The sequence below is a fragment of the Scyliorhinus torazame genome, chromosome 2 (assembly GCF_047496885.1).
Source record: "Scyliorhinus torazame isolate Kashiwa2021f chromosome 2, sScyTor2.1, whole genome shotgun sequence".
NCBI classification, from domain to species: Eukaryota; Metazoa; Chordata; class Chondrichthyes; order Carcharhiniformes; family Scyliorhinidae; genus Scyliorhinus; species Scyliorhinus torazame.
This window is the reverse complement of record NC_092708.1, coordinates 44,559,222-44,572,240: the sequence shown is the minus strand read 5'-3', so window position 1 is coordinate 44,572,240 and position 13,019 is coordinate 44,559,222. Positions and strand designations below refer to the sequence as shown.

Here is a 13,019-nt window from a genome sequence, read left to right as displayed (position 1 = left end):
TCCTCCCACAGTCCAAAGACGTGCAGGTTAGGTGGATTGGCCATGATAAATTGCTGTTAGTGACCAAAAAGGTTAGGAGGGTTTATTGGGTTACGGGGATAGGGTGGAAGTGAGGGCTTAAGTGGGTCGGTGCAGACTCGATGGGCCGAATGGCCTCCTTCTGCACTGTATATTCTATGTTCTACCTGAGCATGCCAAAAGGTGGAAGGCCAGGAGGGAAGGGGAGACCCTGAATCTTCAGCTAGTCAATAATACCTCTTAAAAAGGCAGGGGTATGAAATGTTTTAAAGGATTTTGTAATGGCGACCGAGCCGTTGAGGCAACCAAATATCCCACAAGTCAGCAAGACTGCTGTCACATTGACTAAACACGCTGCACACTTTAAAACCGAAAACTGTGTTTTTAGGTCGAGTTAAGACTTCAAAATGCTCTTAAAATAACATTAAAACATCACAATCTCACATAATGATTCCCAGTGTTTCCTCTGAGTGCTGAGCGTTGTGTGGACAGCAAGCCCGACCTGAGAAACTTACTGTTGTGTGTGGGGGTGGTGTCGAGTTCAGCCTCGCCTCTCTTACCCCGCGAATCCCAGCGCTGCAGCCTCGCCTCTTTTACCCCGCTAATCCCAGCGCTGCAGAATTGGTTCCCCCTTTCCTGATCTTCCCTCAAGACAAGTAGTGGCGGAAAGGCGATGATCAGGCCGCTTCTCTGTCAATTCCGATTATTCGCCTGACTTGTTCCGCTGTTTACTCGCGATTATTTTTACTTTCAGTTTCCAGAATGGCACTTTACAAGAAATCATCTGACCTGATTGCGTCCGTGTTTTTTTAAATATTTAGGACGCAAGTTTGCACAGTTTTCCCAATCAAACAGCATAAGTGCAAACTCTCAGCTTTGATCTGATTAGTGACTTATTTGACAAATGTATTTAAAGTGAGACTGGAGAACTGCTATTGATGTTATGCTGGCTGCCGCCTTTAAGGGTTAATTAAACAATCACCCTGGGAGTGAGGCGTCGGCACATTTATTCCCAGCTGAGGCTTCACATCGTTTACACCCAAATTCTTGTTTGAAGGAAGTGAGTTGTGTAAACCAATCAGCCTCTGCCATCATTGGGTAAAAGCAAAAGCAATTTGTGGTGTTTGCACGGGCAAGTATGGAAATCTGGAAGTTGCTGTCAGAGATACCCTTGCACCCCCCCCCCCCCCCCCCCCACCACACACACACACACACACACAAAGGATGCATTCTGCACAGATTGGATTTGGATTTGTTTATTGTCACGTGTACTGAGGTACAGTGAAAAGTATTTTTCTGCGAGCAGCTCAACAGATCATTAAGTACATGAGAGGAAAAGGGAATAAAAGAAAATACATAATAGGGCAACACAAGGTATACAATGTAACTACATAAGCACTGGCATCGGATGAAGCATACAGGGTGTAGTGTTAATGAAATCAGTCCATAAGAGGGTCATTTAGGAGTCTGGTGACAGCGGGGAAGAAGCTGTTTTTGAGTCTGTTCGTGCGTGTTCACGGACTTCTGTATCTCCTGCCTGATGGAAGAAGTTGGAAGAGTGAGTAAGCCGGGTGGGAGGGAACTTTGATTATACTGCCCGCTTTCCCCAGGCAGCGGGAGGTGTAGATGGAGTCAATGGATGGGAGGCAGGTTCGTGTGATGGACTGGGCGGTGTTCACGACTCTCTGAAGTTTCTTGCGGTCCTGGGCCGAGCAGTTGCCATACCAGGCTGTGATGCAGCCCAATAGGATGCTTTCTATGGTGCATCTGTAAAAGTTGGTAAGAGTCAACGTGGACATGCCGAATTTCCTTAGTTTCCTGAGTTTCCATTAGCTACCGCAATGGCACAATTATAATATTTTTTATTGTCACAAGTAGGCTTACATTGACACTTCAATGAAGTTACTTGAAAATCCCCTAGTCGCCACATTCTGGCGCCTGTTCGGGTACACAGAGGGAGAATTCAGAATGTCCAATTCACCGAACAAGCACATCTTTCTGGACTTGTGGGAGGAAACCGGAGCACCCGGAGGAAACCCACGCAGACACGGGGAGAACTTGCAGACTCCGCACAGGCAGTGACCCAAGCCGGGAATCGAACTCGGGTTCCTGGCGCTGTGAAGCAACAGTGCTAACCACTGTGCTACCGTGCCACCCACTCAGTCGCTCAGTACTCTAAAAGCGCAAGCTTGTTTAATCGGGCAGAGCTGAGTTTATATTGGTGGAGTAATTGGCAATCAAGGACTGGAGAATTGCGGGAGCGGCGTCGGACCCGATCTCGGGGTTGACGCCCATTCTCCACCCCGCGCCAAGCGCGATTTCGGCGCGGAGACTCGGAGAATCCCCCCCATGGTCCTTGACAGAGGGTAGGACTAGTCCCAATGGCAAAAGCACCTCGACGACTGGTGATCTCACTACTGCTGCAGCCTTCATCCTCCATCACAGCCGCTGATATCACAGGGGTATCTTCCACCTGATCCGCTGTTGAGGACTTGTTTTGGATTTCACTTTGTCTGGTTCCTCCTCGCCCACCTTACCGTAATGAGTGACCCTGTCACGAATTTTAGACTCCTGATGGCATTGCTCTCAGAACGTTCAAGCCTCATACCACGGCTAGATGGCAATCCACGGAATGTTTTAAACTAAATAGTGAGGGGAAGAGATCATGAAACTAAAGATTTGGTAAATCAAAGGGAAACGAGGAAATGGAGCCGAGTAGAGATTTGGGTACTGATAACCAGAGAGTGGCAAGATGGGACAGAGAAAAAAGTTAAGAGCGCTCCAGCAGAAAAGATCTAACAGCACAAAAAAACAGAATTATAGCCTGTGTGTCTGAATGCGTACAGCATTCATAACAGAATGGATGGATTGCTAGCATAGAAAGAAAGAAATATTATGACCTGTAGCCATTACAGAGAAATAATTACAGGGTGACCAAGGCTGCAACTTAAATATTGAAGAATATTTGAGATTTTGAAATGACACGAAGGTGATTGGTCTGAGGGCCTCAACGTTTTATGCGTGCATAAGTGATTGACGTTGGCAACACAGGTTGAGAGACTGCTTAATAGAGTAGAGAGCACCCTAGCTTTATTAATAGGGGTACTGTGTACAAGAGCAAGGAGGTTATGTTAAGCTTGTATGAAATTCTGGTCCAACCTCAACTGAAGATCCTGAGGGACCTTAGTAGAGTGGATGTGGAGAGGATGGGTGGGGTTATCTGATCCCACCATGGTGGGACACACTGCAGGAGATCAGGCGACCCAGCCATGGACGTTAAATGGGAGGAGATGATCCCGACGGCGAGTGTTTAGAAAAACCTGCCCAATGTGTCCCCTTGTGGAAGGATCTAGAATGAGGGCCACTGTATAAAAATAACGGGTCACACATTTGGGACAGAGATGAAGAGTTCTGAGCGCTGGGATGGTGTAGAACTTCAAAAGGATATAAATCAGTTAATGGAATGGGCAGAGAGGCGGCAGATGAAATTAAGTGCGGAGAAGTGTAAAGTGATTCATTTTGGTAGGAAGAACACAGAATAATCATATAAAATAAAAACAGTAAGAAGTCTTACAACACCAGGTTAAAGTCCAACAGGTTTGTTTCGATGTCACTAGCTTTCGGAGCACTGCCCCTTCCTCAGGTAAATGAAGAGGTATGTTCCAGAAACATATAGATAGACAGATTCAAAGATGCCAGACAATGCTTGGAATGCGACCATTAGCAGGTGATTAAATCTTTACAGATCCAGAGATGGGGTAACCCCAGGTTAAAGAGGTGTGAATTGTGTCAAGTCAGGACAGTTGGTAGAATTTCGCAGGCCAGATGGTGGGGGATGAATGTAATTTCATCCCCCAGACATTTTTATAGCAATCATTTCATGATTGGATTGGATTGGTATATTGTCACATGTACTGAAGTACAGTGAAAAATATTGGTCTGCATGCAGCTTAATAGCTCATTCCATAAAACGAAAGGAGATACATAATAGGCTAAACATAAAATACAGAATTTATATACATAGACACAGGCATCAGGTGAAGCATACAGGAGTGTCGTACTACTCAGTAGAAAAGGTGTGTGAAGAGAACAGATAAGTCCATAAGAGGGTCGTTTAGGAGTCTGGTAACAGTGGGGAAGAAGCTGTTTTTGAATCTGTTAGTGCGTGTTCTCAGACTTTTGTATCTCCTGTCTGATGGAAGAAGTTGGAAGAGTGAATAAGCTGGGAGGGACGGTTCTTTGATTATGCTGCCCGCTTTCCCAAGGCAGTGGGAGGTGTAGACAGAGTCAATGGATGGGAGGCAGGTTTGTGTGATGGACTGGGCGGTGTTCACGACTCTCTGAAGTTTCTTCCGGTCTTGGGCCGAACAGTTGCCATACCAGGCTGTGATGCAGCCCGAAAGGATGCTTTCTATGGTGCATCTGTAAAAGATGGTAAAAGTCAATGTGGACATGCCGAATTTCCTTAGTTTCCTGAGGATGCATAGGCGCTGTTGTGTTTTCTTGGTCGTAGCGATGACGTGGGTGGACCAGAACAGATTGTTGGTGATGTACACACCGAGGAATTTGAAGCTGTCAACCATTTCCACCTTGGCCCCGTTGATCCAGACATGGGTATGTGCAGTGCTTTGCTTCCTGAAGTTAATGACCAGCCCCTTAGTTTTGCTGACATTGAGGGAGAGACTGTTGTCATTATTCGATTTTTAATTCCAGATTTTCACTTAATTTAACTTTCACATCTGCCATGGTGGAATTCAAAAATCGGGCAGGATTCTACGCCGGTGGGATTCTCCGTTTTGCCGGCGCCCGGGGGTTTCCCGACGTCGTGGTGCTGTCCCACAATGGGAAACCCCATTAACCGGCCAGCGTATCGAGAATCCCACCGGTGGGTCGGGGCAGAAAGGTGGCACAGCGGGTCGGAGAATTCAGCCCATGGGTCCCCAGAACATTACACTAGGTCTCTGCGTTACTGGCCCAGTGGCAATATCACGACATCACCATGTCATCCAGCATTAGGATTAGGATCTGCAATGTGCTACCTGAGAGTGTGTTGGTGACGAATGTGATATAAAATAGTTACTTTAGAGATATTAGTTAATGTAATGTAGAAATAAGCCACTTTGATTCTGGCAAGTAGAGACAAAGGATTTTAGACCGCATGGGAAAAAGCAGGAAGAGGTGTGTCTATGAGAGTGATGCTGAATTGATAGGGGCCGGAGAAAGGGATTGGAAGTGAGCCAATCAGAATAGATCAAACAAGTCAGGAGGGACATAGGATGACCTATGGGTGTCGAGTATGTGAAACTTGATGCCATTTGAATGTATCAGTACTGATCTCTTTGTCTGGGACATTCACTTAGTTCCCGGGGTTGCAGAAAGCAACATGTTATCTGTATCACTGTGGACTAGGTAGCTTGCAAGCTGAATAAAATAACTTTTGTTATACTTGCAAATCCCTCTCGACTTTTATTGAGGCCAGACTGACGGATAAAGAAATTTGGGAATCAACATTTGGTGCCGAAAACCGGGATTTCTCAGGGCGATCCTGGTCCAACTGCGAAATCAGAATTAGACTGATTATGAACAGGAGGATGGGGAATGAGGGCCCTCAATGTAGAACTGGAAAATGACCGCGCATTGACTGTTCCCCTCTTCTTATCGTCTGATTAGTCTGGTCACTCGCGGTTGGCACAGAAAGACCGCCTCGACGAAATCACAGGTCAGTCTGGGGATTAGCAATTTAATTGATGGGATTTCATATTGTTGTTTCGGCTTGGGTTAGGGTTTTGGGTTGATGTGACATCTCAAATGATGATTCAATTCCAAGTATAAGGGTTCAGGGGCTGATGGGACTTCAGTAATGAAGGTTCAGTCTATTATATGGGTTCAGGGGCTGATGGGACTTCAGTACTGAAGGTTCAGTCCAGTATAACTGTTTTTAAATCTGAAGATGGTTCAACTCTATGTGTGAGCGTTTTAAATATATAGTTGATTAAGCTAAAATTGTCTCCTTGGACTGTATTGGCGAAAAACGCAGTTCCAAGGACTAGTTGAGATTGTGGGGAATGCTGCATATTGGTTGAAGCAGAAGTCTCTCAAAGGGTTAACAGCAGCAGGCAAAGTTAAAGACAGACAGTGCTTCTCACTCAGGCCTTGAGATAACAGCACCAGTCTGTAGTGTAATCGGATACCTTTCCTTTGAGTCAGTGAACACCAGCAAAGTTACGTTTTGAATTAATTAAAGGAAACCAGTGGGTTTCTCCACCTCTTTGATAAAAGTTATTATTTTCGAAAGCAATTGATTGAAATTGCCAGAATCTTAAGTTTTACTTACTTGAAATAAGGTTTATCTCATTTTATCTGGAGATTAATAGAAACTTAAAGAAGATCATGGACACCATTTTAAAAAGTGTAAATCTGGAGATGATAGTTGATTTTGCTAATACTTATGTGTATGTAAAAGAAAAAAAAACTTGTTAAAAGAAAAATTGTTAAGATAAAGAAATAATTAAGTTGTAAATGTTATACAAGTTTGTGTTAAGCAAATTGTAAATTTAGTTCTGAGTTGAGATCAGAGCTAAGCTTGCAAGTTGCAGTAATTCAATTTGAATTTTCAAACATTTTTAAGTTTAAAAAAAAAGTGCAAGTAGAGGAAAGACGCGGGTCAAACAAGAGATGAGCTACGTAGTTCAATGGCTGGCCTTGAATTGACAGAAAAAGAAGAATTCAATAATTTGGAAAAGTAAGCATATCACCTAAGTCTCTCCAAACTAAGCAGAAACCACAAGGTTCGGGAACAAAGGAAGCTGAAACAGATTCTTTTGAAGAGAAAGAACTCCCCCTAGTGACAGGGAGAGATGTTGAAGTCCTGGAACAACCAGGGAAAATAGCTAGAGTGCCCCCTGGTGACATTCGGAGACAGTTACCGATTAGGAAGATGCGAAACCCCGATGCAGTGACTGTGGGAGCGAACCCCACGATAGACGTTTACTTCCCATGGACACCCAGTGAGATGATGGCTATTATGTCTACAATCCCAGATAGAAAAAATCTCCTGCTGCCTTCATGGATTCCTTGAGAACTACCATCTCAATTTATCAAGCTGATTTAAGGGACCTCTGGGCCCTAGTCCAGCAGATTTTAACCCCAGCAGAGTACCGCAATTATCTTAACCACCTGAATTATGCTAGTCATGCTGCACTTCAGCAGGCCTATGCGTTAGACGACGATAGAAGGACACAGATCTTGAATGCGTTGAATAGCACATTTCAAAGGCCCATAAATCTTTCTGTTATCTTAGACCTAAAACCTAAGAAGACTGAAGAGCCAGAGGAATTTCTGGAGCGTTTTAATGAAATCTACCGGGGGCAGTCAGGCGATTTGCTGTATCAAAATGGTCAGAATTCCCCTCAATATTGTGCTATGTTAATGTATTGCCTACCACCTTCTGTGGTTACTGCTGTGAAATGTAATAACATGAATTGGACAGAGAACTACCCTTCCCAAATGGCAAGGGCAGTCAGATTTTATTGGAAGGAGGGTGTAGGCCAAGAAGGAGGCTCAGTTACAAAGATTAAGACTGAGTATGTAATGAAAAAGGATGATCTGCGACCCCAACAAGCGGCAGAAATGGTAGTTTACCAGCAGGAGCCCCAATATAGTGACTTTGGGTGGGTGGATCAGCGAAGAGGAGGATACCAAACCCACCCACAGGGACCCTCACCCCCTTTTTATGACCCACCGAACGAATCAATAGCTCTACAACCGCAGCCCCCTCTGAGGGGCCATTGGTCTACTGGAAGAAGAGGACGGGGCAGCCATGTCTTCTGTGCAATCAGCACTTAAATTACCATTATCCGACCACACGCAGCAATTGTCAGGGTTCCAAGGACAGGTGTGTGAGTATCCTATTTTTGAACCTGTGACAGTCACTTACGAGAATAAGTCTGCAGAGCATCAGGTTGCAGTGACTACTGGATTGGACTGTAACTTGTTGGCCCGAGATTTACTGTGTATCTTCCAGCTACAGCTAGAATGCAGAGATGAGGGGGTAACGGTTACATCATGGAGTATGAGACAACAGTGCTATATTTCTATCACCCCCCAGTGGTGGACGTTAGACGTTGAACAGTCACTGCATCACGTTACCCTGGCCTATGACAGAACTGAACGAAACAGGGAGTTGGAGGACAAATACCGGCCATTACTTGAGACCGAATGGCCAGTCAAGGTTACAGCCACAGTCACGGGAAAAGAAGGTACAGCCGATTTTGTTACAATATCACCACATTTATGGCCACAGTCAGCTTCGGTAAGCCCTCATATTACACGTCAGGTCCATGACCAGTACCATGCCAGGGATATGGGGCGAATGGTCAGGAGGGCAGTGGATCATTCGGATCCAACAGACTACGCACTTCAAGTCATGCCGGACGGCACTACCATAAAATATTTTGAGGTCCCTGAAACGATTAACACTCGACTGCAGCATCACAGGGGACATGATGTGTTGGAATATGTCAATCCACAGGTCTGGGCGGAATACCCATCACAAGTGGGAAAGACAAATGTTACACCTATTAAGGTGATGATTAAGGATCATGTAAAGCTACCTTCCATTCGACAATACCCCCTGAAATCTCAAGCTGCTCCATCAATAGATAAATTAATTCAAGAGCTGTTGAAACAGGGTATTTTGGTCCCTTGCCAATCAGAATGTAACACCCCCATACTTGCTGTGCCTAAACCAGACCAGTACCGATTAGTACAGGATTTACGTTCAATCAATGCCATCGCATAGCCGTTACATGCTCTCACCCTCCAACAGGATATTACGGTGTATAGCTCCCACTCGGTCATCGCACTACTGAGGCAACTGCAGACTCAGCATCTTACCGCAGCTCGTCAGAATAGGTATGAGATATACCTTTTGAACAATCCACGTCTGACATTTAAATACTGTACCACTATCAATCCAGCCTGTTTTCTTAGTGGTCCCCCTGTCCATGAAGACGCACCTGGCCACGACTGTTTAGCCTTGATTCAGGAAACTACCACAATAAGGGGCGATTTGAGTGACATTTCGTCAGAACAACCTGACATGATTATGTGTGGTCAAATATCCCACCGGGGTTTAGTTAATGACCTACTGCAGGCCCTCCTTATGCCCGCGCAGATTTCCGTTATTAAATGCGCTGCCCACACGAATGGTACACCCCCAGTTGACGTTGGTAATGAACGAGCAGATTGTGCAGCGCGAACAGCCGCGCAAATTCAGCAAGATGGTGCCTAAGATGTTAAGTCAGACTAAACGATCTACTATAAATATGTCTGCTTCTGACAAGTCAATGCCAACCATCCAAGATGTCATAAGGTTACAGGAGGACGCTCCTGAGAGTGATAAACAAATGTGGAAACGGTTAGGTTGTACATATGATTCTGTTTCCTCTTTATGGACCACGCCTGCACATCAGACTTGTATGTCTGATGTGCTGGCTTTATGGGTCATTGAATGTGTACACTTTGCAACTCATTGTGGGGCTCGAGGGACTAGTGATTTGTTGCTGGACACTTGGTGGCACCCTAAAATGCAGGGGTTGGCCCAAAGTATCAGTAATCGGTGTTTGATTTGTCAGCAATATAACACCGGAAAAGGTATCCCTTGTGGGATGGGGCAAACCCCGTTGCCCAGTGGTCCCTTTGAGACGCTCCAAATGGATTACATTGAGTTGGAAAGGTGTCAATGTTATAAATATGTTTTGGTCATTGTGGATGTGTTCAGCAGATGGGTCGAGGCGTATCCGACTGTCGCTAATAAAGCTGCTACTGTGGTTAAAGTCTTGATGAGGGAAATCATTCCCCGGTACGGTATACCAGCTCAGTTAAGTTCTGATAATGGGCCTCATTTTATTGGACAAATTAACAAGGAGTTTTGCTCCCAGTTGGGCATACGCCAGCAGTTACACTGTGCTTATAGACCGCAGGCGGCCGGGTTGGTTGAGAGACACAATCAGACCCTCAAAACTAAATTGGCTAAATTAAGAGCAGACACGGGACTGACATGGCTTAAGTTGCTCCCCGTTGCCCTCTTCCAGCTGCGGGTTACACCTGCGGGACCGGACCGGCTCTCTCCCGCCGAGATTCTTTATGGCAGGCCTCTTAGAACTCCCTGGAGCCTGCAGGTTCCCAGACTGGTTCAGTTTCATCAGATGACTGAAGAGATGACCACCTATGTTCTAGCCCTCACGCAAGTGCTCAAGGAACTCCATGGCCAGGTCCGCGCGGCTCACCAGCCATCGCCCCCAGTACCTAGCTCACTTTCAGTCCAGCCCGGTAGTTATGTCATGGTCAAAACTTGGACTAGGAAGGGGTCGGAGCCGCGATGGGACGGGCCCTTCCAAGTTCTCCTTACCACCCCCACAGCAGTTAAAGTGGAGGGGCGAAGTGCTTGGGTCCACCTACATCACTGTAAATTGAGTCCATCTCCACTACTGTAAAAGGTCGGATACTAACCTGCCTCCCTTCTCCAGTGCTATTTTACAGGTGTGGAGCATGATGGAGTGGCTACGCATCGTCTGTATGATATTTGGCCTCACTTCGCTTGGCGTGTTATTGGCGATGGACATGGAAAAGGGGAATATTATGTATCTGTGTAGCCCCAACCAATCTACAAGGTTACATCACCTCTGCAAAGGTGATGTTCTTCGCTGCCCCCATATACGAGGACATGGTATCGACTCATGGAAGGTCATCAAAGTTAAGGAGAATGCAGGAGTCATGAAGCAGTTGCACCGGTCCCGGCGATGGGAAGGGAACATTATATGGACATTGCCTTGTTTTTGGAATACATGTAAATTCGATTTTGGATGTGTTAAGAGTGGTGCAATAAAGGTAATATCAGGCTGTCAGAAGAGCGTAGGAAGAGGCTATGAGGAAGTGAAAGGGACTAGAGAGAGGGTGGGGCGTATGAGAAGGGAAGTACAGCTAGAACGTAGGTTACTGGGAGATACACTTAAGTTAGTTAAAGGCCAAACTGAGGAAAACCCGGGTAGTAAACCTTGGGAGCCCTCGGGGCAATAACCAAGGAATTGTCTCAGCTACGGTTGTTTGCAATGCAGAACCGGTATGCTCTTGGCTATCTTCTGGCCCGTGAGGGTGGGGTATGCGCCATAGTGCAGGGCAAGTGTATCATGGGAGTTCAGGATAACATCACTAAATTTATGGATCACATACGGGATCACCTGGACAGAATGCAGGATCCTGGCTCTTGGGGTAACTGGGGATTTGGAGGTTGGAAGGACTGGTTGATAAATATGGCCATGTATCTAGTGGTAGCTATCGGCTGCATCTTTGTGGGCCTGGCCATCCTTAAATGTGTGATGGGTAAAATTTAACCAAAAAAAAAAATTTAACTGTTAAAATCCATGAGGGTGAAGCAGATGAAGGGGGGCTAAGACAGTAATTGGAAATGCAGTGACGGATCTTTTTAGATGAGGAACCGTAGCTATGGATTGGATAGTTCGGTTATCATGGAATGATAAAAGGAGGGAATGACGAATGTGATATAAAATAGTTACTTTAGAGATATTAGTTAATGTAATGTAGAAATAAGCCACTTTGATTCTGGCAAGTAGAGACAAAGGATTTTAGACCGCATGGGAAAAAGCAGGAAGAGGTGTGTCTATGAGAGTGATGCTGAATTGATAGGGGCCGGAGAAAGGGATTGGAAGTGAGCCAATCAGAATAGATCAAACAAGTCAGGAGGGACATAGGATGACCTATGGGTGTCGAGTATGTGAAACTTGATGCCATTTGAATGTATCAGTACTGATCTCTTTGTCTGGGACATTCACTTAGTTCCCGGGGCTGCAGAAAGCAACATGTTATCTGTATCACTGTGGACTAGGTAGCTTGCAAGCTGAATAAAATAACTTTTGTTATACTTGCAAATCCCTCTCGACTTTTATTGAGGCCAGACTGACGGATAAAGAAATTTGGGAATCAACATTGGAGGCAGGTTCATTCGAAGCATTCAAAAGAGAATTGGAGAATGTGCAAGTCAATGAGGAAAAGGCTGGAGAATCATAGAATTTACAGAGCAGAAGAAGGCCATTTGGCCCATCGAGTTTGCACCGGACTTGGAAAGAGCAGCCTACCTAAGTACCCTATCTAAGCCCATACCTCCACCCCTCCACCCTATCCCATTAACCCCACCTAATCTTTATAGGACACTAAGGGCAATTTAGCATGGCCAATCCACCTAACCTGCACATCTTTGGACCGTGGGAGGAAATCTGAGCACCCGGAGGAAACCCAATCAGACACGGGGAGAACATACAACTAGCGCTGACATGATGGGCCGAATTATCTCCTCCTGTGTCGTAGCAATTCTGTTAATTCTGTGAAATGTTGGAGACTTTTGTGTTAACCGTTGTTATGAATTACAGAGCAATTCCATATTCCTCATTCTGGCTTTTTTATTGGCATCAGGTTAAAAATTGAGCACCCACGCTGTCACTTTGAAATTCTTATGAAACAATCTCTTTCTCTGTATCCTTAAATCTGAGGAGGTGAAGGTCTTCCATTCTTGCCTTCTACTGTCCTTTCCTGCACATTCACGACAGCAATCCAGGAACACAGGAAGTGAAAGGTAATCATGAGGCCTCCAATCTTCCACCCACACCAAGCCCCTCCTACCAGCATCCCGGTGCTCACTGACCCAAACTGATTCCCAGTCCACGATTTTAAAATTCTCATCCTTGTTTTCAAATTCCTCCATGTCTTTACCCCTCATAATAATTAGGTGAATTGGGCATTCTGAATTCTCCCTCCGTGTACCCGAACAGGTGCCGCAGAGTGGCGACAAGGGGATTTTTCACAGTAACTTCATTGCAGTGTTAATGTAAGCCTACTTTTTAATTAAAAAAATTAATAAACTTTATTGGCACAAGTAGGCTTACATTAAAACTGCAAAGAAGCTACTGTGAAAACCCCAAGTCGCC

General features: G+C 45.3%; 1 protein-coding gene across 2 annotated transcripts in view; it reads right to left on the bottom strand.

Moving 5' to 3' along the window:
* The window catches only part of LOC140387846 (N-myc-interactor-like), a 35,171-nt gene extending 34,204 nt beyond the window's left edge, over positions 1–967 (bottom strand). The window contains exon 1 of one of the 2 annotated variants that reach the window (XM_072471060.1): positions 534–967. The gene's annotated coding sequence lies outside the window, so the exon portion shown is untranslated. The other variant, XM_072471048.1, reaches the window with a different exon arrangement.
* Positions 968–13,019: the final 12,052 nt, after the last annotated feature.